Here is a 25,392-nt window from a genome sequence, read left to right on the forward strand (position 1 = left end):
CTGGCCCGAGACCACATGGACCAGGGCTCATCCCAATGAATGCATGTGCTCCTTTTGCCATGGGCAGAATACCACGAAGACAACACAGGGTGAGGGTTAGACAGTGTAGCAATAATTTATTGAACCACGAACAGACAACAACATATGGAACAGTTCCAGCAAAATACACAAGATGATGCAAATTACAGAGTCTCATCCTTCTACAGGCTTGCTGGGATTAGAGAAGCTGAGACTTTGGGGCTTCCAGGGCTTACTACCCCTGCCAGTGGCACCCTGCTTTTGGCGGGCACTAACAGACAGGAGGTAACAACAAGCTTAGAAAGCTGACAGTCCATCGAGGCACTTTGATAGGTGACTGCAGAGTCCCAACTTGGATTCTCCAAACATCTCGACGGCGCCAGGTGACCAGAGGGACCCAACCTGACTTCCCCAAATGTCTCCTTGAGTTCAATGATGGTCTATGGAGCAGATCTGTATTCTTCCAGCTAGGGCCGTGGTTCCTTAATCTGTATTCCCCTTGATTGTACGTACCATGGTGCCTTGACAGTTGTTCTGTACAGTCTCTTCTTTTGCAGGAACATAGAAATCCCTTTTTATATCCACATATGTGTTCATGTCATCATCCACAGGTCAGGGGGGAGGTGGGATTAGATTAACTCTCAATGTTTGAGTATCTAATCAATCTGCCTAGTTTGTCCTCTACCGTTTTTCAGGTCAGCAAGCTATGTGGACTTATACAATGGGTAATCAGCTTATTTGCAAATATCAATTGTTCAATGACGCAGCGTCTGTGTCTTCCAAAGATAGTAACACAAACTGTAAAAGCTGATATAAGAGGTAAACAGCAGCCATTCAACAATTCACAAACATCAACTTTAAGAGTCAACATTCAGATTCCTATGACAACAGTCTAGGTTTCTTAATCAACTGAAGAAAAACACAAATTCAATAGTAAACGTTCAGACAATAGCCTATGTCTCCTGGCCTACTGAAAATATATGTCTGGCATAATTAAGATTAAATGCTGTATCGTCACAACTCTTTTTTAAAGTTTATATTCACTTTTGAACTCTTTGTAGACTAGATACAGAACTAGGCAATATACAAATGGGCTGACTTTTTACAGTAAGGCTATAATCACATTTGCATTAGCAGGCATTGTTGCAGATTCCATCATTTCTAATGGGTAAATAGCACTGTATGGAAGCACAATTTTTACTGCAAAAATGACGAGCACATTTTGTAACTGACTAAAGGCCCCGTCACACATAGCGATCTCGCTAGCGAGATCACTGCTGAGTCACAAGTTTTGTGACACAACAGCGATCTCACAAGCGAGATCGCTGTGTGTGACAGCGATCAGCGACTGGCCCCCCTGCCGGTATCGCTGATCGCTCTGGGAAATCTCTGGACATTTCTTTCGTCGCTGATCTCCCGCTGGCCAGCACGCATCGCTGCGTGTGACAGGCAGGAGACCAGCGATCAGCGATAAAATAATAATAAAAAAAAAAAATACTATTATTCTCAGCTTCCGACGTCCCGCACAGCATTCCCGCCTCTCTCCACGCTCCGGTCCCAGTAATCCTTTGCAAGTATGACCGCGAGACTTCGCAATCCCGCGAGAACGGACGTCATCGCGGTAATTCTCGCAAAGGATTACTGGGACCGGAGCGTGGAGAGAGGCGGGAATGCTGCGCGGGACTTCGGAAGGTGAGAATAACAATATTTTTTATTTTAATTCTATTTTTGACATGAATCAGCATTGAACACAGCGATTCCACGCACGCGGCGTCGCTGTGCTAATTGCTGGTGAAGCTGTCTGTTTGACAGCTCACCAGCGATCACATAGCGACTCACCAGCGATTCTGACACGTTGATATCGTTGTCGGGATCGCTGGTAAGTCGCTATGTGTGGCGGGGCCTTAAGAGGTAATTGAGTCTCTTGGAAAGATCCTACAGGGCGTTGTGGCTTTCCCAATTCTCTTATCTTTTAACATGGACAGAAGTGTGAAGGCTGCAGCTGATCAATGACCAATGATATACAGCTGTTAAGCTCAAGTGATAGAAAGAATGTCACAAGATCGCTGGGGGGGTGACAAAGCACTCAAAGTGGAGGAACAGCGCTAGTCTGAGACGTAAACATGCCAGTTGGAGGCAATCAAAACGGTTTGTCGATTTGTAGACTATCCACCCCCTTTTTTTATCTACCAGGATTCTTTGATGGCTCTATATCTGCACAGAGAACTTAAATTATGTTTATTAAATGTGTATACGAGTATGGTTTTATTTTCAAAACATTAAAACATTAAAATCTTCAAATATATACAGAATATCCAAAATATAAAAGGAATGGTGGACATTAAACAAATGAAGTGTAGAAAACACAATACAACTCAGGAGAATAAAAAGATGCTCAAAATACAGAATATTGATTCTTACCATATTCACCAAATACAAGTAATGTACACCGTCTCCGCTGCACGATCATGGAAACAAGTTTAACACTCAGCCATATAAGTATCATTCCAAGAGTTGCATCCAGCAAAAAATTCATTAGGTACCTGTACAGAGGTAATAAAGGGGGATACTTGTTAAATACATAAGAAAATTTGTACTTCAACATGTTAGAAAATGTTGCACTGCTTCGCAATGTAAGGCAGAAGCATGAATATGCCAAAAGTAGTGTACTAGTGCACAGAATCGTGAAAATAATATAGAAACATAAATGATGAATTTTGCTCTAACTTTCCTTTAGATTCTTACCCTAATCTTATGTTACTAATGAATTTTACTGACAATGGGATTTTTTATGAAGACTTGGCATCAATGAGAATTAAATCTCTCAATGAAGATGCAAAGTAAGAGAGGTAAAGTCAGGCCTATGCAGTGGATAACTGATCTGCCGTTAGCATTAGTTTTTCTCAAGTAATTAGGCCTGATTTAAAGGTCACTCAAAATATTGGAATCTGAAGGCACATTTACATGGCTGATTATCATGAACAAGCATCTTTCGGCTCGATTATACATTAGACAAAGGAGCACAACTATCATTCATTGGTTGAAATAATTTTTAAGCTTGAAAATGATGATTCTTGGCAGCACACCATCCTGTGATAGTTCTGTGTACCTAGAAGTGCGGTCAGCCTATCGAAAACAGTCTATTAAATCAGGGTTCCCCAACTCCAGTCCTCAAGGCCCACCAACAGATCATGTTTTCAGGATTTCCTTTGTATTGCACAGGTAAAGTATTAAATGACTGTTGATCGGTTTGCATTTTGCTGGCGGTTATGGAACGGCCAGTGCAAATATTTTCGTGATCTACGTATGTTAGCATACTGCTAGCTTACAGTATTTACTGCTAGAGCCTTTACTGCTAGATTATTATCTTCATTCCTACATAAATTATAGGCTTCTTAACTTCCCATGGACGGGTGTCAGACCACATAAGCCGAGACTCCACTTATTAGATCATTACAGGTCTTTGCCATCTTTATTGACATCCATGCTCTTCTGAAGCTTAAAGCCCCCGTTACACACTGTGATATCGCTAGCAATATCGCTGTAAAGTCATCGATTTTGTGACGTTGCAGCGATATTGCTAGTGATATCGCTGCATGTGATACTTACCTCCGACCGGCTCCCCCGCTGCTTATCGCTGATCGCGCGAGAAGCTCCTGGACTATTTCTCGTCGGCCACTTCCTGCTGGGCTTCCTGTGGCGCCGACGAGCGACGCGTGGAGCCGGGCGGGAGGACGCAGGATCGCCGCGTCTGACAGGTAAGTAGCGATCCCCGTCCCCAGCGATGTTGCTGGTGAGATCTGCCTGTATGGCAGCTCACTAGCGACCACTTAGCGATGCACCAGCGATCCTGACCGCGTCATATCGCTGGTCGGGATCGCTGGTGCATCGCTAGGTGTAACGGTACCCTAAGTGCTTGTAAAGGCCTGTTTACAGTGGTCAATTACCATTATAGTTAGTTAGCTTCCAAGCAAATGTAATTATAATTAGCAAGTGTGTATAAAGAAAACTGACAAAAATATGATTGTTAATCATCATCATACGTTGTCACTAGGCACTTCTCATAAAAGTGAGGAATTTCATCCTAAACAGTAGTGAAGAAAGTCCTGAAGTGAAATGGCCATTAAATATTTAACCTTGAGTTTTTTAACCATGTTTGTCTGACATTTGGTTTACAGATCTGGACTACTGCCATCTTAAAAACACTAGAAAAGTAGTAATACTGGAGGGATGGTTTCCATACTCCTATTTCCACGAAAATAAATAATAAATGCTCTCACCTTTCTGTAGGCCTTTGCTAACCACCAAGACTGTTTTTCATCCTGTAAATAGGTGTGATGTGCTCATAGCATGCTTGTCTGAGTTACATGAAGCCAATGTCATTTGTACAGCAAGACACAAGGACATTGATGACACTCAGTTCTTTATTCATACAATATTGCCAAATAAGCGATACTTACACAGAGCAAGGGTTCTCTTCCGTCAGATTCGAGAGAAAGATATTAGTGAAATGAATGAAGAGAGCACTAATGGTCTTGTTTAGATGTGTCAAATAACCTAAAGATTTAAAATATAAATACATAAAAGTAAACAAAAGCAATACACACAAATAGTAAACCTATATACCATGGACAGCTTCAACTTAACCCAAACATATCATTCACCCAGAAACAAACTCATTCATCTTTCAGTGGTCTACGCAAAACATTTGTCAAAAGGCATCATTTCCAGTATATGGCTCGTTTTGGTCCATATTTCACAATTATGAAAGACTCAATTTCATTTTGCAATTATTAAAAACATGTAAAAACTGCACTAAATTGAAAAAAAAACAAAAGCGACCATCACATTTTAAAAATGTGGCCTTGGTCATATATTATTTTCAAAACTCAGGCACACCATAAATTCGATTTTCTCAAAATTATTAATATACAAGGGGTCGCAGGTAAGGATGCTTTTGGTCTGGACCTACTATGGGTAAGTGTGGAGCCCCTGAGGGTTCAGTCGCCACAGAGGTACTGCACCTCCTCCTGAGGTGTGGTACACCAGCATTCAGGTAAGGTGGAGACACCTGACCACACTCCAACACCTGCACCCCACACCACAAAGTAGTGTAGCAAAGCACCTTCGGCGGCTCCCTGCTTGGAGTATAGCAAAGCATCCATTGGTGGCTACCTGCTTGGAACACGAAACGTGCTGGGAGGTGGGTGGAGTTTAGTTCACATAAAAGAGCGGGAAGAGTTAAGTCAGTCGTTCAGTCAGTCATTCATTCAGTCAGTGAGTGAGACAGATAAGATCCCCGGGAGAGGGATGGAAGAAGGAAGTGTTGCAGCAGGCCACAGTGGTCTGGGTCTGCTGGCACAGGAAAGAGACAGAGAAAGGAAGATTGATTCTCCATTGGAAAGAAGGATTAGTATGGAACGTAAGGAGAATAGGAGGACTAAGGATCAGGGTTGGAAGAGAGAACCCTTCCCAAGTTCACAGCGCAAGGCCGGGGTCCGGTTGTATGGATACTAATGGTCCTGCAGCAGACATCGGAGGAATAGAAGTAGTGACCACTTTATTCCCACACAAGACTTGGGGGCACAACAGCAACGATAGTGAGCCGGGACTAGGTAGGAGTCCCCGAAGCAGGCTACAGCTGTCTGCCGTACAAGTAGAGTTCATAGGAACATCTGACAGGAGGAACTCCAGTGTAACTCAGTACTAGGAGTTCTTCATTCAAAGGCGCTATAAGAGGAGACGTTCAGAAAAGGCACATATGTTGGCGGAGTGTTGGAAAGGAGTACTTCATCTTGCCTGGAAGTTGACTGAGCTCCTGACCCGGAGGACACGGCACGGATGCGGGCACCTGTACCTGCAACAGACTGTGAGTAAAGCTTTGGAACTACATGCCCTGGTGTCCTCCACTTATTCCTGCGCCAACCCGCCCAGCACTGCTGCATCCCTTGCGCCCGACACTACACCATCTAACTGTCACTTCACCTACTCTGCCCTGGGACTACAGCCCTGCCTGTGGAGGGCTATAACATCATTGCTGCACCACACCATCTATACCAGAGGATCTGTCTGCAGCGTCGGCTTACATCTTTATTGACGAACACCACAGGTGGCGTCACGAAACATTCATAAACTTTCCCCTTTTTATAATGGGCGCCCAGGGCCACGGGCCGGGTCCCAGCTGCCATGACATCTCCCATTGAAGCTCATCGGGCCCAGTACCGAGTATCCCACAGCCCTGAGAGGGCGACCCATAAGCAGGGACTTCATCCTAGGATTTTGCATTATGTTGGTATATAGGTATATTCTACAACTATTCACAGCATCTGTCAGCTTATGCTATTTCTGTGCACACATTCTGTGATTGTTCTTTTCCCCTGCTTGTCCGAGTCCTATTTTGACCTACAGTCTTTCCCTTGCCTACCTTCATGTCTCCTATTTTCCCCTATATGTTTCTATGTTTCTATACTCCCCTATATGTTTCTGTACTGTGTCAAGTTAATTTTATATGTGATTATTTAATAAAATGTATTCATTGATTTTATTTTCTGGTGGTTACTCATTTGTTTTTTTGTCTTGGATATATTGCCTGTAGTCTGTAAGTAGCAGAGCTCTGTGTTTAAGCTGCCGATAGCAGCGTGAATGGTGTTCCCTTGGAGCTGGGAGAAAATAATCAGTTTTGGTAGAGTGACCCCCTGTTGACACTGTTGATTGACAGATGGTGCAAAGCCCTCTTCTTTGGGCAGACTTCGGATATGTACAATAACTGAGTATGACTGGTTTAAATCCTAGCACTGCAGGTCTCACTTAGATACACCTGATTTGCTTTAAATAAGAACCATGGCCTGTGGTCACTTGGTGCATCAGTCTGATGTATGAAGCAGAGTCAAGTGTGCTGCTGGTGAGTGCCCAGCCGAAATGCAAGCTGTAGTTGGAAGAGAGACGTGCCAAAGTCTGTCTCTGAATGGAGACTGCATGGGTCATCTAGGAAAGCTGAGCAGTTTGTGTGTTGGAGCTGCAAAGAAACATTTGGAAGCCGCAGCCAGTTCAATATGAATACTTCTGTTTGGTGCTGGAGCGCGGGCTGAAAGGGATACCAAGACTGGTGGGACTGTGCCTCTCTTTGCTCTGGGAGAAAGAAATGTAACCTTTTTAGGAGAGCCCACATTGACATATATGTGCCCTGTTAAATGAACTGTCTATTTGCTGTTATACCTTTGTGCCCAGAAGAGGCCGTTTTTGGTTTTGAATCCTTTGGGAGTTTTAGGAAAGCAATAAGACTGCACATATTTGGACCAAACCGCTTTGCTCGTGTGAATGCTACCTAATGCCTACTTGAGAAAATGAATCCCTGGGGTGGAAAAAGGATTTATTATATACTTCTTAATGGGAAATGATTTCTACTTTACTCTTTGGTGCTTATTTAACATAGTAACATAGTTATTAAGGTTGAAGAGAGACTTTAAGTCCATCTAGTTCAACTCATATCCTATCCTAACCTACCCTAACATGTTGATCCAGAGGAAGGCAAAAAAACCCATGTGGCAAACAGTAAGCTTCACATTGGGGAAAAAAATTCCTTCCCGACTCCACATACGGCAATCAGACTAGCTCCCTGGATCAACGCAATATTAAGGAAACTAGTGTATATACCCTGTAATATTATACTTTTCAAGAAAGGCATCCAGTCCCTTCTTTAATTTTAGTAGGGAATCACTCATTACAACATCATATGGCAGAGAGCTCCAAAGTCTCACTGCTCTTACAGTAAAGAATCCGCTTCTGTAATTATGCTTAAACCTTCTTTCCTCCAGACGTAGAGGATGCCCCCTTGTCCCTGTCACAGGTTTAAGAGTAAAAAGATTATTAGAAAGGTCTCTGTACTGTCCCCAGATATATTTATACATTGTAATAAGATCACCCCTAAGCCTTCGATTTTCCAAACTAAATAACCCCAAGCGTAATAACCTATCTTGGTATTGCAGACCCCCCAGTTCCCTAATAATCTCAGTCGCTGTTTTCTGCACCCGATCCAGTTCAGCTATGTCTTTCTTATACACCAGAGACCAGAACTGTACACAGTATTCTAAGTGTGGTCGCACTAGTGACTTATATAGAGGTAAAATTATGTTCTCCTCATGAGCATCTATGCCTCTTTTAATGCATCCCATTATTTTATTTGCCTTTGCAGCAGCTGCCTGACACTGGCCACTAAATGTGAGTTTGTCGTCCACCCATACACCCAGGTCTTTTTCAGTGACAGTTTTGCCCAGTGTTTTACAATTAAGCACATAATTATACATCTTGTTTGTTCTACCCAAGTGCATGACCTTACATTCATCCCCATTAAAGCTCATTTGCCATTTATCACCCCAAGCTTCTAGTTTACATAAATCCTCCTGTAATATAAAATTGTCCTCCTCTGTATTGATTACCCTGCAGAGTTTAGTGTCATCTGCAAATATTGAAATTCTACTCTCTATGCCCCCTACAAGGTCATTAATAAATATGTTAAAAAGAAGTGGGCCCAATACTGACCCTTGTGGTACCCCACTGCTAACCATGACCCAGTCTGAGTGTGCTCCATTAATAACCACCCTTTGTTTTCTATCTCTGAGCCAGCTCTTAACCCACTTACACATATTTTACCCTATCCCCATTGTTATCATTTTATGTATCAACCTTTTGTGTGGCACCGTATCAAACGCTTTTGAAAAGTCCATGTACACCACATCCACTGCATTCCCTTGGTCCAGTCCGGAACTTACCTCTTCATAAAAGCTTATCAGATTAGTCTGACAGGAATGGTCCCTTGTAAACCCATGTTGATATGGGGTCATGAGGTTATTCTTCTTCAGATACTCCAGTATAGTATCTCTTAGAAAACCCTCCAGGATTTTACCCACAGTTGAGGTCAAACTTACTGGCCTATAATTTCCAAGTTCAGTTTTCGTCCCCTTTTTGAATATTGGCACTACATTTGCTATACGCCAGTCCTGTGGTACAGACCCTGTTATTATGGAACCTTTAAAGATTAAAAATAATGGTCTATCTATGACTGTACTTAATTCCTGCAGTACTTGGGGGTGTATCCCATCCGGGCCCGGGGATTTGTCAATTTTAGTGATTTTTAGACGCTGCCGTACTTCCTGCTGGGTTAAGCAGGTGACATTTAATGGAAAATTTTTATCACTGATCATGTTATCCGTCATGGGATTTTCTTGTGTAAATACTGTTGAAAAAAAGTCATTTAGCATATTGGCTTTTTCCAGTGGCGTAACTATAAAGTTATGGGCCCCGGTGCGAACTTTCAAATGGGGCCCCCCCATGCCAAAATACACACACAGCTCCACGCCGTACACCTCGCACCCACGCGGCTCCGCTCCGTACACCTCGCACCCACATGGCTCCACACACCTCGTACACACGGCTCTGCTCCGTACACCTTACACACACGCGGCTCCCCTCCATACACCTCGTACCCACACGGCTCCACACACCTCATACACACACGACTCCGCTCCATACACATCTTACCCACACGGCTCTGCTCCATACACCTCGTACCCACGCGGCTCCGCTCTGCACACCTCGTACACACACGGCTCCGCTCGGCACACCTCGCACACACACGGCTCCGCTCCGTACACCTCGCACCCACATGGCTCCACACACCTCGTACACACACGGCTCCTCTCCGTATACCTCGCACACACGCGGCTCCGCTCCATACACCTCGTACCCACACGGCTCCACACACCTCATACACACACGGCTCCGCTCCGTACACCTCGTGCCCACAAGGCTTCGCTCGTACACACACAGCTCCGCTCTGCACAGTGACACCTCATACACACACGGCTCCTCTCCGTACACACACACAGCTCCGCTCTGTACACCTCATACACACATCTTTGCTCCGTACAGCTCGTACACACACAGCTCTGCTACATCCACCCTGTAAACCCCCCTGACCCCACACATAAACTTTACCTCATCCTCCAGCATCATGACAACCAGCACAGCAGTCCTGCAGAAGGCTCCTGATCATGTGACCCCTGACTCCTCCCCTCCTGTGACCTCATCACAGGTCCTGTGCGCACAGAAAAGGACTTCATTGCAGGCTGTGGGGGTCTATATGGGAGAGCGAGGATGGGGTGCATGGGGGGGTGGCGGCTCAGTGCGGGACAGGGTCAAAAACCAGTCTATCCCACGAGAATGGGCAATGTTGGGAGATATCATGGTCTGACCTGCCGGGCCCCTGACTCCCCCCGGGCCCAGTCACAGTGGCGGCCGCTGCAACCCTGGTAGTTACGCCCCTGGCTTTTTCCTCATCCTCATCCACCATTTCGCCCAGACTATTATTTTTAAGGGGGCCAACACTATCATTTTTTAGTTAAATAGTTTCAACTTTACAAATTATTGATCATCAGCATGATTTTTTATAATTGGTGTTTGCAACCCTTTCACATCAAATAGAGGACCATGCTAAAAACAAACACATTAGGTTCTTTTTGCATTAGTTGTTTGCGTAGGTGTCCTTTGACTGGTCAGTATTTTCTTTTTAGGGTATGTCTGCACGTTGCATTTTTGTCTCGTTTTTCATGAATTTTTTTTTTAAAGATAAAAAAACAGCCGCTTGTTTCTTTCCCAGCATGCGCTGCTTATTTTTTCTTTGTAGGTTTGACGCAATTTCAAATCTGCAGCTTGTCAATTCTTTTTGCAGCATTTTTCACGCAAATGAATGAGAGAAAAGCACAAGAAAAAGACATGCATACTTTAAGGTGCAAATACTGACTGTGCGCATGTACCTTTACAGAGCATGCGTATTTCAAATCTCTCTTTGATTATTAGCAATAACGATCAAAACAAGCAAGATTGATATGCATTGTTTTTACAGTGTATAAATAAAGAAATCTGATTTTATGGAGTGCCAGACTTTTGAAAATAATGTAAGATTACTTCTTGGAGTCAGCCTGAGGTCCTGCGCACCCACCACAATAAGGGATACAGAGTAACCTTCCATGAGAGGTTGCATGGTGAAGCACTACAATAAGGGGCATATATACTGCAAGATAATCATGAAATAGTGTTGTTAAAAACAAGTTTCACTATAAAGTTGCTGTGTAAACAGGCTGCCAGTGACATCCACCACTATTGTTAAAACCTATTAATTAAGCAAACCCCACTTCCTGACAAGTTTCACCGTTACTGTGACTTCATCAAGGGTATGGTGAAGCTGGATTAATGATCAAACATGTTGGTGGAGTGAGGGATTTGTGCGAGTTACGCTACTTTCACATTAGCGTCGCACGCTGTGAAACATGTGCACAACGGGGGCAGCGGATAGAGGAGGGGGCGGAGTTTCGGCCGCGCATGCGCGGTCAAAAATGGCAGAGACGACGCACAAAAAAAGTTACATGTAACATTTTTGTGTGCGTCGCAGCCGCCAAAACACGACGCATCCTTCGCATGACGGATGCGACGTGTGGCAATGCGTCGCAATGCATCGCTAATGTAAGTCAATGGAGAAAAAACGCATCCTGCGGGCAACTTTGCAGGATGCGTTTTTTTCCCCAAAACGACGCATTGCGACGTGCATCGCACGACGCTAGTGTGAAAGTAGCCTAAGAAGCATACAAGAAACTGCTAACCATATTCTCCATGGACACCTTTCTTCTTTAGGTTCCCTCCAGCGTTTTACTGAAAAACAAAAGTGATATATTTTTTTTTTACCATCACTACATATATGGATCAAGCTTGTAGAATTTGTATGGAACAGATTGCTATAATCAAATAACTAGGACTATAACTTATTTTACTTAAGACCCTTCCTCTGTAAGTTCTTAGAACATTTTTCAGAAGAGGTGCTTACTAAGCAAAACAAATCTAGTAATTTTTAACTAATGAACTGGTACAACAGAGATACAGCTAGGAAGCAAAGTACATATCTTCCACTCAGCAAAATGCAAAAGAATTCTTTGCACACATTGCAACAAAAAAGCGTAATAACGTGAAGTCGGCCAAATTGTCTATTTTCTTAATACTAGGCATTATAAATAATATGTCATATATATTTATTTCAATATGACTACCACGATTATACAAGTACAGTTTTATGGTGAATTTTTACAAAGCACCATTAACTTTTAATGAAAAGGGGTTTGGGGGCACATACATCTGTAACATGAGTTAGATGCTGTGGTTTTAATTGACCTCGGCAACCAAAAGGTAAATGTGACGGGATCCTCAATTCCTGCCACCACACTCGCCACCTTGATCTCATAGGTACAAAAGATCAAGGTGATAGCTATACACATCATTGTACAGGATCAGGCACAGGTATTACAGTTGTTACAATTCTCTCCAAAATAAAGTCAAGATAATGTTTTGTCTGAAAGATCAAAAATTTCTTAAAAAAAAAATATTTCCTGCAACCTCTAAAATTATATCGTGTAGGTCTCCTTATGTCACTGAAACTGTTCTAACAAATTTAGGCATGACCTTCCCAAGCCTCCTGAAGGAATACTGTTGTAAATGACACGAAATCCTGAAAGGTGAAACTAGGGGCATTTATTGATTAGATGTGCATCAATAAGCCTTGGGAACCCTTCATCTTGTGACCAGTTCACTAGCTGACCTTCCTTTAGCCATTTTCAGGAAGGTTTTAAAAACCACAAATTAGGAAAACCCCACAATTCCTGCCATTTTGGAAGTGCACTACAGCAGCATAGAGGAAAGAGTGTGCCACATCTCCTCCCCCCAATCTCTATACAGACATATGGTAGCCAAGAGATAAATTGTAAATTTAAGGCTTGTACCCAGTTTTGAAGTTCTCATATTCATAGGATGAAGGGTAACATACCCATCATTGAGTTGTGGGAAAACTGTACTCTTATCTGTGTCAGTACCATAGAAAATGAATGCAGCAGAGAAGACATTGGTCAAACTCTGCTCCACTTAGATGGGGCTACATTTTCAGACCCTCAAGCGCACAACAAACTGTCCCTTATACTATGGATATGAGATGACATACAATCTTGGGACACAAAATTTTGGCACATGAAAGCCCAGTGTTTATGTGTTTGGCGAAGTCATGATAGATACCGGTCAGCCAAATGAGACTACTCAGACACATAATTATGGCAAATACATTGGTAATGATAGAAAATAAAAATATTTTATTATAAAAGGTTTTGGAAAAACTTGTTCTAGATTATCTCCAATACCAAATATGCTACAATCCATCTACGTTATTATTTACATCTGATCTAGTATTCCTATGCATAGACTAATAAACAGCCATACATATTCATCTATGGAAATCAAAGAATTGACAACTGATGTTACGCTAACTCTGGATTTTTTCTAACGCTGGTCTATTTATGCCATTCTCTGAGATCTTAGTGAGGACTCCATACCTGTAATTTGACCTACAGAATTGAGTAATGTGTGTTTTCCATGTCAGTGTATACATAACCTCAGCCACACTGGATTTTTAACCTTGTACGTGAAAACATTTTATTATTTTATCCTTACATCATTTTTAAATTTTAACCATTTAACAGAAAATACAAAAATCTTCTTTGCACACGTACGTTATGTATAGAAATTAATTTTGTTTAACCTTGACACATAAATGTATTGTGGTGACTTTTGTGATGTCATTCCAGCTTCCAAAAAGGTGTTACCAAGAATAATAATAATACAGAATTGCAATACTGCGCCCTGATTATTTGATCTATGAGAATCCTGTGCTACAGTCCAAACAGCTCATTACTGCTGTTCTCCGATGAGGTGGCAAAAACCTTGTGACAATTTTGCACATCTTTGGGCTGTCCATGCACAAATTGAAATCTAGGACTAGATATCAGCTACAGTGTTCGCCAGTTTGCTGTACATTTTAGGAAATTTGTTGTGTGGCGGTAGGCAATGCTCTGTTTCCCTAAATCCTGCTCACTTTTTTAAAAAGGATCAAGTCTGGAGCAACAAGTGGCCAAATGTGACGCAAAATAGAACTTAAGATAAATTTTTGTGACTTGCGAATGACAGATTTTTTTCTGACTATAATTACACTCTTCTCCATTTATAATAAAGGGTTTGTCCATGCTTAAAATTCACCAGTTGTACTATATAGAGCAATACCACAGTATTGCTGCATATAGCAAAAATCACCGTCTCCTACGAACTCCAGCTACGCGCTGGTTTTCACAGGAGTGCCATCCTAACAGGCACAGAGGTGTTCAGCAGACCACTTTCCGTCACGGCAACCCGTTGGCGCCCCGTGATCATGTCACGGGTGCGCCGACTGCCGCATGGGACAGCGCACCCCATTGCCGGCACACTGTCAATGCAGTTGTCACAGATTGACAGCGGTATTTGACAGGTAAGCATCCACTGGTGAAGCTTCACTCCATATGAAGCTGTTAGATGCAGATGATGGCTGATTAAATCAGTCATCATCTGCTGATAAAGATGCAGGCTTGGCTTGTGAACAAACAGTAGAAAATAGCTACAAAAAAGTCAGGGTGCCCAAGCTGACCCCATTTCTTTGCCAAGGAGCCTATAATGGGCATAAAGGCAGCAAATATGGACCATGGAGCAATATATTTTTTTACGTTGGCAGCAGAATGCACTACAGGACAGGAGCAGACTGACACAAGCAGTGTTTTTACTGTGAAACTTACTTAACCCCTTAGTGACCAGGCCAAATTTTTAAAATTTGACATATGTCACTGCATGTGGCATTAACTCTGTGATGTTTCAATATAATACAGTGATTTTGAGATTGATTTTCCTGACACATTATATTTTACGGTAGTGAGAAATTTAGGTTGATTTGTTTTGTATTTATGAAATTTGAAAACTTTTTTTTTGTAAATTAACAATTTTCAAACGTAGAAAGTTTATACCTTTATTCCAGACGTACCCCACAAAATAGTTAATAAATAGAATTTACCTCATGCCTCCATTAGATTAACAATATTTGTCAAATGACCTTTCATTTTGTTAGGACATCTGAAGCTTTAAAAATTTACCAGTGTATAGAGTAAAATATATATATACTTTATTCACAAAAAATACACAATAAAAAAGACACTTACAAACAAAGAGAAGTATTAGGAATACACACAGCACCAGGGTTATGCATAATATAACCCCATAAATGTAGGTATATAATATCAGGCAAATCAATGGCCTGCTGTTAATAGAGAGCACCCACAGGTAAAGTGTTAGGTGCACAGGGACAAGGATTAGGTCCTAAGGAAAATTGCAGATAATGTTATATCAAAAGAAAAAAGTACAAGTTAGGAGATAAGCCTCACAGTGTGATGAAAGGATGGCTGCTTCTCAAAAATGCAGCCAGGATCCAAGTCCGTTGACCATCGGAAAAATTTAGTGCAAAAAAGGGAAAAGGGATCCATAGGCTGAATATGAAAAAAAAATATTTTTATTTCATTCCATTAAAAGGCAAAGACAAGTCCAGACAGGTTAAAAAGAATCCAACATTTAACATGTTTCTGGCTGAAAGTGTCATTTTTTGTCAATAAAGTATATACATTTTTTACTCTATACACCTTTATGCTTGTTTTGCTTCCCTGTTGGAAGTGAATACTACTGCTGACCGCTTATACTGGGTAACTGGTTTAAAAATTTAGCAGCAATTTTTTTTAATTCAAGGAAATTTACAAAACTTATTTTTTTAGGGACCTATTCAGTTTGAAGTGACCCCAAAGTCATTTCATTTTAACAACTGCATTTCTCAACATATTCAAAACTGTAAAGATAAAAGAAACCACAAAAGTGCGCCCATAGGGCTTTACCAGATATAATAAGTAAAATTTGAATTGTTCAGAGGTTGTGTAACGCCACAACTACTAAATACGCTCAATCCCATGTAATGAAGCTGCAGCAGGAGGGTGTAGACAGACAGCGTCTGCTTCCATTTCTCAAAGAGGAGATCCCAAAAGGGAAAAAAAAAACCACCTGGTTCCCGCGCTGCTATACTTCAACCCTCAAATGGAGGAAATCCAGTCGATTCTAGGAGTAGGTTCCAATATCAATGCTTTATTTCATGGTACATACAAAAACAATGCGTTTCGAGGTCCATTCCATGACTTCTTCCTCAGGACGGATGTACAAGGATGAAGTCAAATCAAAGGTTGATGGTTTATATCATATCGGGGTTAATTACCCTGCTGCTCACAAAGAGGAAGCACATTGAGGACATTTGGATTTATGGTATTCAACCTATAAATCCAGTAGATTTCTCTTCTACACAAAGCCTGGAATCTGTTAGGGGTATTAGAATCAACCCGGTCACTAGGTAAAAAAACCCGAAAAATCCCATCCATGTATGATAGCGCAGTGTCTGGACAGGCCGTGCTTCATAAAGCAAAACTGCTGTCTGCTAGTTTCTTAATCTTTCAGATATTTTTCAGGAATTAACGCATAGCAGAATTATTGGGATGAAAAATTCTATTTTTAACAGTAAAATGTTAGCTTCTAAACAAGTCATTACAGCTGGCAGACTTCTGAGACCAATTTTTAGCCTTGGATTGCAACGGCAACCATCAAGGCTATGCAATGGAGATCTCAGGGTTCTGAGGGTACTGAAACATTCTTTGGACCAAGAACACAGTATTCTCACTCACTGCTCTTGGTTTCTGTTGATTTATGTGATTATTGTTATTCTGTAATGTCTGTTATTGTATTTTATTGCAATGTTGCAGTGACCAAAAATGGTAATTCTGGAGTTTTATTTTTTTTCTTGTTATGCTGTTTACCCATCGGATTAATTTACTTGATATTTTGATAGACTGGACATTTCTGAATGCAGCAGTACCAAATATGTGTATTTTTATTTTTTTATTGTTTTATTTTGAATGGGACAAAAGGGGGGTAATTTGAAGTGTTACAAATTTTTAAACTTTTTTTTTTTACATGCTTTAATAATTCGCTTAGGAGACTTGAAGCTGCGATCTTCTGAATGCTTGTTCTCCACATAGCAGGGCTTCAGCTCTGCTATGTATAGCAGAAATCATTAACTTCTATGATAGGAGATCGGTAAATGAAAAGCATGGGGGTCTTCTGCAGACCCTCGGCTGGCATGCCAACCCATCAGTGCCCTGAAATCATGTGGCAGAGGTACCAATTGACGGGTCTTATGAAGCGTTTTCTGCGCGCTCGAGTTAAATGCTACGGTCAGTGATTGACAGCAGCATTTAACATGTTAACACCCATGGATGGATTGCGATTCCACCCGCTGCTGTTTGAGGCACATGACAGCTGATCAAATCAGCTGTCATGTGCCGGGAAAGATTCGCACTCAGCACTGGAGCCGCATCAAAGTGAAGGACACGACTCATGATGTGTCTATACATCTAAGGGGTTAACGTTATGGCTGATCAGTGTACAAGAAATACTGAAAATACTTTAAACACACCCATTAAAGATAGTAATCCATGATTATCCAGCACATCTTCTTGATTATAAAACACTTTTTCTTTATTCAAATCCTCTTAAAAACATTATTAGAGATCAAGACAGAAAGGGATAGCTGGTCCCACATGAGAATAAAACTTTAAAGAGAGAAGAAAAAGTTTTTTATAATCAAGAAGATGTGCTGGATAATCATGGATTACTTTTGCATGTGGGCTTGAATGCTATTCCGTGCACCTTCATGGATAACTGCACCTGCTGTGGATAATTCACGGGTGAGCTGATAAACTTTTCTTTATATTCCATTAAAGATAGTAACCAGAGAAAAACAACAGTATAAATTATGAGTAAAAACACTAACGTTTATTATGTAATCATTCTAAAAGTAATGTACAAAACTAATTATTTTACTGGCATCATGTCTTGAGGTATATGCATTCTCCAGCACTTAAGGGCCCGTCACACTTAGCGAGATCGCAAGCGATATCGCTAAAGCGTCACCGATTTTGTGACGCAGCAGCGATATTGCTAGCGATATCGCTATTTGTGATACTTACCTTCGACCGGCTCCCCCGCTGTCTGTCGCTGATCGCGCGAGAACGTCCTGGGCCGTTTTTCGTCGTCGGCTTCCTGCTGGCGCCGACGAGCGACGCGTGGACACGGGCGGGAGGACGTCTTCATCGCCGCGTCTGACAGGTAAGTAATGACCGCCGACCGCTGCTATGTCGCTGGTGGGATCTGCCTGTTTGGCAGCTCACTAGCGACCACTTAGCGATGCACCAGCGATCCTCACCGGGTCGTATCGTTGTCGGGATCGCTGGTGCATCGCTAAATGTGACGGTACCTTTACGGTTGCATTATTATATGATATCATATGGTTGCCTACAATTTGGGCTCTGGTGCGATTTTGGCACCTTGATTTTCCTGCAATTTACAACTCTATTTAGATTACCAGAGTATTTGCTCTTAAAAGCAGCTATGCATTCCCATTAAGTTCATTATCAGCTATTGAGCCTTTTACTCTTTAAACCTAATTTGTGCCAGTTGTTTGCATTACATCTATGTGTTTTTCACATGATGTATCTGTATATTATTGCTTTTAAGGAGAATCGATTTAGGGGGATCCTTGCCTCTTGCAACAGGGATGTTTTATTCCCCCATGTATCATCCTGATGTGGCACTTTTAGTCTAACCTCACTTGACCATATTCAACATAAACCCGGCACATTATTTGTATTAACCTAGCAATAAACTTTATTTTATTGTTTTACATTTGGTTGCCCTTTTTTTTGCTTTTTTGAGGAAAATAATGTTTTCTATTTTCTCAAATTAAAACTTCTTTTTGATTCCATACTGTGAAAACTGTTTAGCCTTCATCCTGATAATATTCATTCTTTTCAGATGCACAAAAATGTGGCAAACCAACTAAGCAGTCTAAGGCTAGGTTTACACAATGTGCAAAGCTGAGCACTACTCCAAGGTTTTTCCAGCAAAACTGGGATGCGTCTAAAAAACCCTAATACTGCCAAGATGGAACAGAGAGTGTCCACCGTGACTGCTGGCTTTAATACATTGACTGGCAGTCATTCTTCCTGTCGAAATACAGTTTTTTGGGGGAATTCAACATACAGTGGGGAAAAAAGTATGTAGTCAGCCACCAATTGTGGAAGTTCTCCCACTTAAAAAGTTGAGAGAGGCCTGTAATTGTCATCATAGGTAGACCACAACTATTAGAGTCAAAATGAGAAAGCAAATCCAGAAAATCATCTTGTCTGATTTGGCAAGATTTATTTTGCAAATTATGGTAGAAAATAAGTATTTAGTCATTAACAAAAGTTCCTCGCAATATTTTGTTATATATCCTTTGTTGGCAATGACAGAGGTCAAACGTTTTCTGTAAATCTTCACATGGTTGGCACACACTATTGGAGGTATGTTGACCCATTACTCCATGCATATCTCCTCTAGAGCATAGATGTTTTGGGCCTGTCGCTGGGCACCAAAGACTTTCAAATCCCTCCAAAGATTTTCTATGGGGATGAGATCTGGAGACTGGCTAGGCCACTCCAGGACCTTATGAAGCCACGCCTTCTTTGCCCTGGTGCTGTTCTTGGGATCATTATCATGCTGAAAGACCCATCCACGTTTCATCTTCAATGCCCTTGCTGATGGAAGGAGGTTTGCACTCAAAATCTCACGATACATGGCCCCATTTATTCTTTCATGTACATGGATCAGACATCCTGGTCCCTTTGCAGAGAAACAGCCCCAAAGCATGATGTTGCCATCCCCATGCTTCACAGTAGGTATGGTGTTCTTTGGATGCAACTCAGAATTCTGTCTCCTCCAAACACGACAAGTTTTGTTTCTACCAAACAGTTCTACTTTGGTTTCATCAGACCACATGACATTCTCCCAATACCCTTCTGGATAATCCAAATGCTCTCTAGCAAACGTCAGATGGGCCTGGATATGTACTGGCTTAAGCAGCGGGACATGTCTGGCACTGCAGGATCTGAGTCCCTGGTGGCATAGTGGGCTACTGATGTACTGGGATTTTTGCTCACCGTTCTTGTGATAATTTTTGACCCCACGGGATGAGATCTTTCATGGAGCCCCAGATTGACGGAGATTATCAGTGATTTTGTATGTATTCCATTTTCTTATTATTGCTCCCACAGTTGATTTCATCACACCAAGCTGCTTGCCTATTGCAGATTCAGTCTTTCCGGCCCGGTGCAGGGCTACAATTTTGTTTCTGGTGTCCTTCGACAGCTCTTTGGTCTTCACCATAGTGGAGTTTGGAGTGTGACTGTTGGAGGTTGTGGACAGGTGTCTTTTATACCGATAACAAGTTCAAACAGGTGCCATTACTACAACTAATGAGTGGAGGACAGAGGAGCCTATAAAAGAAGTTACAGGTCTGTGAGAGCCAGAAATCCTGCATGTTTTTAGGTGACCAAATACTTATTTTCCACCATCATTTGCAAAATAAATCTTGCCAAATCAGACAAAGTGATTTCCTGGATTTGTTTCCTCATTTTGACTCTCATAGTTGTGGTCTACCTATGATGTCAATTACAGGCGTCTCTCAGCTTTTTAAGTGGGAGAACTTGCACAATTGGTGGCTGACTAAATATTTTTTTTCCCCCACTGCAAATCCCGATATAAAGCTTAGCAGAGAGAACTGTATTAATGTGAACTGAGTGTAAAAGAAACTTATCAGATCCAGAAATGCTATTTATGTGCTGATATAGGGCTAATACTGCAGGTGAATAGCATTAAAGGGAACCTGTCACCCCCCCTGGGCGTTTTTAACTAAAAGAGCCACCTTTAGCAGCACTAAGGCTGCATTCTGTGAAGGTGGCTCTTCTATTTCTGACCCCCAGTAACGCCAAAATATAGACTTTTATAAATCGTTCCTCATACCTGAATTCTGTCACAGAGGTATGGAGTGTCGTTGCCTCCAAGCTGTCCATCAACCCTCCTCTACAGAGTCCCTGCACCACCTCCTTCTTTTGTATTTGACGCCGTTACATGTTGTCGGGCGCCTGCGCTGTGACAACAGTTCTCGGGCATGTGCAGTGCGCGCTGCCCGGGAGCTGAAATCAGGCTATCGCGCCTGTGTGTTTCTGAGTCCCCAGATCCCGCCCCGCAGTGTGTTATGAAGTATTCACACTGCGGGGCTGGGAATCTTGTGATGCAGAAACACACAGGCGCGATAGCCTGATTTTAGCTCCCGGGCAGAGTGCACTGTGCATGCCCGAGAACTGTTGTCACAGCGCAGGCGCCCGACAACATGTAACAGCGGCAAATACAAAAGAAGGAGGCAGTGCAGGGACGCTGTATAGGGGGGTTGATGGACAGCTGGGAGGCGGTGACACACCATACCTCTGTGACGAATACAGGTATGAGGAGCGATTTATAAAAGTCTATATTTTGGCGTTAATGGGGGTCAGAAACAGAAGAGCCACCTTCACAGAATGCAGCCTTAGAGCTGCTGAAGGTGGCTCTTTTAGTTAAAAATGCCCAGGGGGGTGACAGGTTTCCTTTAAAATCATTCCTGCCTGCCTTACCAGTAGAGCAACTACAGGGAGAAATTCACTTATATCCTCCAGGTGTAATCAGTCCCTGGCATTTTATCTGCCAGTTAGCTGTGCAGCATATGTGTGCAATGTCAATGTGCCACGCTTACCTCTCTCCATTCCTCCGCTAATCTGGTCTTGGCAGCGAGTGCTCTGAAGCTTTTCACTGCGCAGCGCAGTGGGTGCAAAACAGTGACGTCATCATGCCTGCTGTGCTGAGACACCAGATGCTAAGGGAAAATGTTGGTGGAGGGAGTGGATGGCATCCCATTTCCAACATTGCTTTCAACTGTATCGGCATCCAGGAAGGGGGTGGGGAGCAGTGCCAGCATTGCGGGCCAAATATAAACACCCTGTGGGCCAGGTTTGGCCCACGAGCCAGAGTTTGACATGTAAGATCTATAGGTAGATAGCATTTCATTTTACATTCAGGCTCCATATCTCCCCTTCCTCTACTGCTTTGTACCTGAGACTACCATCATTTTATAGACAATAATCTTGGCTATCTCATACATAAATCTGACTTGTAACTATTTAGCATATGATTAGTTATGCGGATTCTTGTCATGTCACTGTATAGTTACTGTTTTGCTCCTGGTGGTGGAAAATATTTTTCTTCCTGTATACTACAAATTACAACCTGTTCTCACATTCCCTAATAGCTCAGTGTGTTATTAGGTTGCTTTCCAAGCAAAAGGTCAATGCTTTGAATCGAGGAGCAGCCATGAAGGCAATTTCCTAAGAAAAGAGAAACAGCATCATACTGCTCATTGATAGCTGCACCTCAGCCAAGAAAATTGCCAAACTGCAACTTTTGAGTGCCATGACTATTGTAAGAATACAAAATGAAGCCTGTCCATCCATTCAGAAGCCAAAAGATGGACATCCAGGCAAAACATCAGAGTCAACAAGTCAGCTCATCCAAAGTCTATCAGTTCTGGCACGACAAACACGACAGTGGAGGTGGCTCATATGCTTCATAATAGTGAGATCACAGACATTGATGCAAGCACCGTGCGAGGCACATTACACAAGTTTGGAATGGTGGTCCAAAAAAAAGTGACAAAGCCTCAGCTTCAATATTGTGTCATAAGAAGCGTTGATTCGAGTTTGCAAATAAGTGCAAAAAGTGGACAGTAAAAGATTTTAAACTGGTGATTTGGAGTGATGACACAAAAGTCAACAGACTAGGCTCTTATAGGTGCAAATGGGTCTGAAGGAAACAAGAGAAAAAAGGGGTTAACGGGTTGAGATATAGATGGAAATGTCAAGTTCAGCGCAGGAAGCCTGATGATAAGGGGTTATTTTTCATCCAAAGGTAATGGATACTTGACCAGGATCAATGGTGGTCTCATTGCTGAGCTACAGTATATGTGTGTATTCTACAAGATTAGTTGAGTTAACCCCGGAAGAAGGCTAGCCGCTGAAACGTGTGTCAGGTAATGCTTCAGAGAGAAGACGGATTTATCACTCATACGCTGCTGATATCAAAATATCTGTGAAGATAAAACATTTAATCACTTTTAAACATGATTAAAACGGTAATTAGACCTACCTGTAATTGTGTTTCCAGGAATCCATCCTGACAGCACGATGGAGGACGTCCTTCTTATCCACAGTGGGACAGGAAACCACGAGAGCTCAAAAGGACCCTCCCCTCGCCATCCTTCAGTGATTTCTCAAAGTAACACATCTGGATGGATGCAAGAAGGTTTTTATTCAACAAATTTCCACATACACATGTTACATCACAATAGTACGGATGAATATCTTAGGGAGGGAACTAACAGTGCTGTCAGGATGGATTCCTGGAAACACAATTACCGGTAGGTCTAATTACCGTTTTCCAGGTCACCACCTGACAGCACGATGGAGTAGTACCAAAGGAGACTGATGCTAGGGTGGGACTACTGCGTGGAGTACCTTTCTGCCAAATGCCAATTGTGCGGATACCACATCTAATTTATAGTGTCTAGAGAAGGTACTCAGACTGGACCAGGATGCGGCCCTACAGATTTGTTCCACCGAGGCTCCCCCCCTCTCTGGCCATGACGTGGCCATGGCCCTGGTTGAGTGGGCTTTAAGGTTCCTTGGGGGATTCTGCCCCTGTGTGCTATAGGCTAGACTAATTGTGGACTTAATCCATCTTGCGATTGTGGATTTAGCTGCTTTCCTCCCTTTATTCGGACCACTGTACTGAATGAAGAGATTATTATCCTTTCTCCAAGGCCTGGTTGCGTCTAGGTACCCGAGAACTGACTCCCTGACGTCTAGGTTATGGTAGGCGCTCTCTTTTTTATTCTTAGGGAACTGACAGAATGAAGGGAGTACTACCTCTTGATTCATGTTTGAATCTGAGACCACCTTTAGAAGGGAAGCCGGGTCAAGTCTTAAGATTAATCTATCTTCAAACACCTGAAGATATGGGTCCTGGATAGACAGGGCCTGAAGTTCTCCTAGCCTCTTTGCTGACGTGATCACTACCAGAAATGCCGTTCTGATCGAGAGATTATCAATCCCTATGTCTGCCACTAGCTGGAATGGGTGCTTACATAGCGCATTGAGGACTAGGTTAAGGTCCCAGGGGGAACCGACTTCCTTATTAAGGGCTTCAGCCTCTGAACCGCCCTGGAGAAATGGGCTACCAAGGGGTGTGCTGATAGGGCGCAGTCATAGAACACGCTAAGGGCCGCGATCTGTACTCTTAGCATACTGGGTCTAGGACCCTTTTTGAACCCTGCCTGCAAGAAGTCCAGAATCTTTGGGATATTGGGGCGGTCAGTCTCAACTGTCGTCTCTCCACAGAAGCTGCAGAATCTTTTCCAGATCTTGTTGTATATTGCGGCGGTTACCGGTTTTCTACTCGCCTGTAGGGTAGAGATGACGTCGTCTGATAGGCCTCTTGATCTTAAGACCTGCCGCTCAGGATCCAGGCCGACAATTGAAGTGCCTCTGGCTTCTGGTGCCAAACCGGGCCCTGGCGGAGGAGGTCCCTTCTTTCTGGAAGAATGGGTTCTTCTTCTGCCATCTTCCTGAACAAGGGGAACCAACTCCTCTTTGGCCAGAATGGCACTATTAGTATGACTCTGGCTTTGTCTTCGTTGATCTTCCTGAGAGTCCGCGGTATGAGAGCGAGAGGCGGGAAGGCGTATAACAGGCCCCTGCTCCATGACTGGGACAGAGCGTCGATTCCTGCCGGGTTCCCTAGAGGGTTCAGAGAGTAGAAGTTCCTGAGCTTTGTGTTCTGCTTGACTGCGAACAGGTCTATCTCCGGAGTTCCCCACCGGCTGCATAGGCTGTCGAATACCTCGCTGTTCAGCTCCCATTCCGTTGCGACTACTCTTCTCCTGCTGAGAAAGTCTGCCACCTGGTTTTTGTCACCCTCTAGGTGCACTGCTGAGATCTAGAGGGTGTTCTTTTCTGCCCATCTGAAGATCTGTTCGGCTAGGCGCTGCAGTCCTGGGTGTCTTGGACCACCTTGGTGACGGAGGAAAGCTACTGTCGTGGTATTGTCTGATAGTACTTTGACATGCCTGTTTCTCACCAGTGACTGGGCCGACGATAATACTTTCCATACCGCATGAAGCTCCCTGAAGTTGGAGGACTCCTTGCTGTCCTCTCGACCCCATCGTCCCTGGTAGTATCTTCCTTGGACATGTCCGCCCCAACCCTGCTGGCTTGCGTCTGTGGTAACTATGACCTCCGGGAATTGGATCCATGAGACACCGGTGTGTAGATTCTTCGGAACAGTCCACCAGAAAAGGGAATTTCTGACCCGGTGAGACAATCGGATCTTTCTGTCCAATAAGCTTTGTCTTCTGTCCCAGGAAGATAGAACTGCCCGTTG

At 42.9% G+C, this 25,392-nt stretch overlaps 1 pseudogene; it reads right to left on the reverse strand.

Annotated features, from left to right (window-relative positions):
* LOC141100520 (store-operated calcium entry regulator STIMATE-like) overlaps positions 1–25,392 on the reverse strand; it is a 140,026-nt pseudogene that overhangs the window by 81,200 nt on the left and 33,434 nt on the right.

This window comes from Dendrobates tinctorius, unplaced genomic scaffold (genome assembly GCF_039654945.1).
Source record: "Dendrobates tinctorius isolate UK_male_01 unplaced genomic scaffold, ASM3965494v1 ptg000105l, whole genome shotgun sequence".
NCBI lineage: Eukaryota > Metazoa > Chordata > Amphibia > Anura > Dendrobatidae > Dendrobates > Dendrobates tinctorius.